The sequence below is a fragment of the Antrostomus carolinensis genome, unplaced genomic scaffold (genome assembly GCF_000700745.2).
Source record: "Antrostomus carolinensis isolate BGI_N321 unplaced genomic scaffold, ASM70074v2 scaffold20710, whole genome shotgun sequence".
Taxonomy (NCBI): domain Eukaryota; kingdom Metazoa; phylum Chordata; class Aves; order Caprimulgiformes; family Caprimulgidae; genus Antrostomus; species Antrostomus carolinensis.
Window position 1 is genome coordinate 25,934 of NW_010289335.1, and position 5,015 is coordinate 30,948.

Sequence of the window (5,015 nt, forward strand, 5' to 3'; positions counted from 1 at the left end):
AAGAGGTCTCACGTTGCTTTTCCTCTGAGGTGCCATCCTTTGAATCAACTGGACCTATGATGGAGGAGTGGGAAACTAATTTTTCTTGAGATTACTTGGTGATGTTTTAATTTTGAGTCTTCTGTAACTTGTGTTGGAATTGTTTCTAGTCCTATACCCATGTATATAATTTGTGTATACTCTTATTTTCCTTTTTTTCCCCCCCCCCCCTATCCTTCCCAAAAAAACATATTAAAAATTTTCCCCCCCCCCCCATTGCTGACAAATAAAAATATGTAAAAACTACATGATGACACTTTTAAGGGACTGATTTGGTTTCATACTCTGTGGAGCTTGGTTTGTGATTTGGCAGCCCAAGGTCAACTTCACACATATCTACAGAGGGACACCCTCAGAGAGCTGCAGGTGGAAACTCAAGAGTAATTTCAGATAACAGTGTTTTTCTTGCCAGTTTTGTCACAGAGCAGTTTGAAATCTTCTATGGAAACATACATTTGAGTGTTTCCATGTCCCCTCCCCAAGATTTATTGTTAATATCTCAAGCATAATTTATTTTTTGTTAAGTTGGTTGTAGAATTATATATAAATGCTTACGTATTGTATTAGTCTGAATTTTCAGGTACATTTATTTTGATCTGGTTTATATCAGTTTCTGGGCATATCTTAAGACTTTAAAACTTCTAAAGTCTGTCATAAATATGTTTTATTCCTCTCAGATGTGAGTCTGTATGAAATGCTTATTTTCACAAGAAACTCTGATTTTCATTCTGAAGTTGCATCTCTGATTCTTGTGGCACAAGACTTGGTTGGTGTCTGAAAAGATAAAATCACATCCTAACACAGGTGAACTTCACAATTCTTGATTTGCTGTTCTGCCAAGGACCTGATATCAAACTAGTTACAAAGACAGCATTGGTATGGACAGTGGAATTTTGGTGCTAATTATACATCTGAAGATGTCTCTTTCTACAAAATAACAGAACTGCAAAAGTATTTGTGGGACGCTGGCTTCTTGAAAAACCAGTCACTACAGAAAGTGCTCTGGGTCCATCACTTCTGCAGATACTATTTTCTACGTTATTCCTTTCCAGATAAGCTTCCTGGTTTCTATAGGTGTGTAGCTGGGGGGCAGGGGGTGGGGTGGAGAAGGGAGTGGGTGTAGGTGGGAATGTGTACCCTAAAGTATTTGGGGATCAAACTTAATTTTCTCTTTTGTAGTCTGAGAAAATTGTGTTAACCTAATGACTCGTATTTTACACTCACTTTTTAACTAGCATTCATTGCACTCCCTCAGAACACTGAGGTAAGAAAAGCTCGGGCCTCTTACCGAGAAATGGCAGTTTCTGAATAACTGCTTAAAATACAAAGCCTGTGGCAAGAACCCCAAGTTCTTTCTTTCTCACTTTCACAGAGGAATCCAGAAATGGTTAATTATTGAAATTAAGAATTAAGTTGAAATTATTATAAATTAAACTTATTTGGCAACTGAGAACTTTGCCATTTGAAAATACGAAGTAATATTTCAAAAATGAGCTTTGTTTCATGTTCTCCAGATTCTTGGGTTTGAGGGAAGAGGCAGGTTTAGAAGCAGAAGAGGTGTTAGCATTAAGAAAAGCTGTTAGCATTAACAAAAGCCAAGAGCTGAATTTTGGTACCATCTGTACGCTATGTGTGTTTCAGACTTTGCTAAACTTTAGCTGGACTGTTGTGGTTTCGCTAACCATTTTGCTATATAAATGTATGGTTTTTGATTGGTTTTTTTCTTCAATTTTATAGCTTCCACCTTGAAATGTCTTCAGCTTCCCATAAAGTCTTGTGCACGTTCGTAACTTATTCAAGAAAATGAAAACCAAAGTTTGTTACCAGGAAATTCCAGAGGAGGAAAATGCCTGGAGACCCAGATTTCTTGACTCATTAACTTTCTCATTAAGTAATAAATGAGACTCCAGCTGGTCAGAATTATGCTAGAACTGAGATCTACGTTTCTTTCCAATGGGGAATTTATTTTAAAACTTCAGATGAAAAGAAATCTGTGTTTGCACTTTCTCCCTGCTTTACCGTTTGCCATGATAGGATATTCACAGGAGCTGAGTGGTTAATTAAGTAGCTCAGAATTGCAAAGTCTGCCAGCATGTACTGCATAATGTTTGACAGTAGCTGTCTGTAGAATGCAAAGCAAGTAGTTGCAGCAGCAGCAGCGGCAGTATAATAAACATTTGTGGCTGTAGGACACAGGCTTATGTGGGAGAACAATTTGTAGTAAGAGATCAGTTTGTCATTATACATTCACGTCTCTCTTAGACTGTTGTAGACTCATTCTGCACTTAAACGTGTTACTTTCAGTGGAAACAGAAATCTTGCAGTGGGCAGTGTTTTAAAATGTAGTCAGGCACATAAAACGTGTCAGGCGTGCTTAATAGGAAAATTAAACTTTTTTTTTTTGCCAGATTAGTTTATATTCGTCATCTAACTCTGAAGTTGTTTTTGCTTTTAGCTTTTGTACCATCTCCTCTAGTAGTAAGAGTAAAATCGAGTTTAGTAACTAATGCCTGCTGAATTTTTTCGAAGAGCATCAGCTGTTCAGAAAGCTTGTTAGAGCAATCTGAAAACCTTCTTCATCTAATGACTTGGATAATTTTTTATGTCTCTGGCCCAAACTATCACCCTTTCTTGTAGGACTGTCTCCTAGTCCTAAGGCAACAGGCATGTCACTTTGCTTCTACTAGCATGCAAATGGGAGACATGATTTGAAAGTGGCAAAGATCCTTCTTGATCTGCCACTGTAGATTCTTTTCTTGAAATTTAAAAATGAGCAGGGGCCTGTAAATAGGCTGATTTAGCAGGTAGTGATAGAACAAGGGGCAATAGCTTCAAACTGGAAGAGGGTAGGTTTAGCTGAGGTATTAGGAAGAAATTCTTTACTGTGAGGGTGGTGAGACACTGGAACAGGTTGCCCAGAGAAGCTGTGGATGCCCCATCCCTGGAAGTGTTCAAGGCCAGGTTGGATGAGGCTTTGATCAACCTGGTCTAGTGGAAGGTGTCCCTGCTGATGGCAGGGGGGTTGGAACTAGATGATCTTTAAGGTCCCTTCCAACCCAAACCATTCTATGATTCTATGATTTAAGACTTTTCAGAAGAAAGCTTCAGTTCTGCCAGTTTCCAAGGTGACTTGTTGATCTGTGTCCTAGAAAGCTTTCAAAGGGCAGCTTCATTAAAGTTTTCTTCTGGTTATGGAAGCTGATGCCAGCTTGCCCTGTTGTGAGATGTAAGCCGCTAAAATGTCAGAGCCATCCTGGCAGACTCGAGGTCATCAGTGGTGGTCATGGCTTCCCTTACGGTTTCTGTAAACACCTCCCTTGGCTGTTTCGCTTTGCTCTTTCTTCTTACGATAATCAATCTCTTTATAGACATAAGAATATGTGATATGGCCCTTGGGGCTGTGGAGGACCAACACTCGAGGCGTGGTTAGCTTTGCATTCGGGTAAAGGAACCTGGGTTGGTGTGTGTGTGTCACGGCCGCGTGGTGGTTTCTGTGTCTCTAGATGATGGTGGACTAAAGGTTAAGGTTTACCATCAGGGAAACAATAGTCTTTCCTTCTTTCTTTTCAGATATGGCTGTCATTTTAGTAAATCAGTGTCCATCGTCAGTACGATGCAGTCTGCTTGAAAACTGCCTGCTACGTTATGCACCCAGTAAAATGTCCGTACCTGGTACTTTATAATGTACAAGTTTAGCAGCTTTACAAAATATTTCTCAAATAGCTGTTTGCGGTGGATGAAGAGGTTGCAGGTGTGCTTTGTTCTGGTATGTTTAAATACATTTTGTCTTGCTGTTACGCTAAACGTGGTGTTTTACAGCAAGAGAACTGAAGCTTCTAGATTTTTTTTTTTTCATGGCACATGAAAATACTTTATCAAAGTGCTTGATACACAACTGTCAGCTCTCAAATACGTAATTAATCTCTTAACTTTTCGTTTCTCGATAAACAGTTGAACAGTTGGGTAAAACATGCAGAAAGATCACCTTGGGCACTTCCTTGTAGATACAGTTTAAATCAGTTAATGGGTGAAGTCAGTTCTGCGGATGGCATGGTAGTACTGCCACTCTTTGCACATTTTAATTAGCTTCTGTGTAGTTCATCTCTATGTTCTTAATGGCAAATTGACTTGACTTCCCAGAAACTGGAAGTCAAAAGATGTCAGAATAGAGGTGCTTGACCTCATGGCATTATTTTTTCTTGCATTTCTGTAAAAGATAGAGGCTGTGAGCTTGCTGATGTTTCCTGACGGTTCTCCATGTTCTCTGTGTGTCTTATGATACAGGTATATCCTGTGGGGTGGTTTGAAGAAAGGGTACTCAGGGAGTGGGGGGTAGAAAAAAAGAATTAACCCACACAAGATTTGCTGCACTGTTTGGATTAATATTTAGTTTGGAACCAGCTATTTGGAGGGGGGAATCTTGTTAGTTCTGGCACAGGATATGCCTTATGCAGTTTTCTGTTTGCATGTGAACAATATGAATATTTAAAATGTCTTTCTTGTTCTTTCCTGGAATAAATGCACACAATTGGGAGAGACTTTTTAGATAACCAAAGGTGCAGGGAGAGGGGTGGGGAATCCCAAAACAAAACAAATTTTCTCTAATTGATGGTTTCATATTTTGTTTTGGCATTTGGCTTTTACTCATGTATTGTGGCGGTGCAAGCTCAGGACACTGTTAAAAATGAAACAGCACTCAGGACGCCGTTAACTTAAACTGATGACGCAAGGTATCTTAAGTACGGCCAAGTAGCAGAGTATCTGGGTTCCTACTGGTTTTATGCATTAGTTTTGAAATGAAAAAGCTAGGGACTACTATGGCATATAGTACATTAAAATAACACAACCCTGTTGGTATTCAAAGCTAGTCACATGTAAAGAGCAGGTTATAATTAATCTACTTTTCCTAAGTGGATGATGGCTTTGCAGTTCACAATTACTTTATTTTACGGTAAACCGGGGCTTGTTTGTAGGGA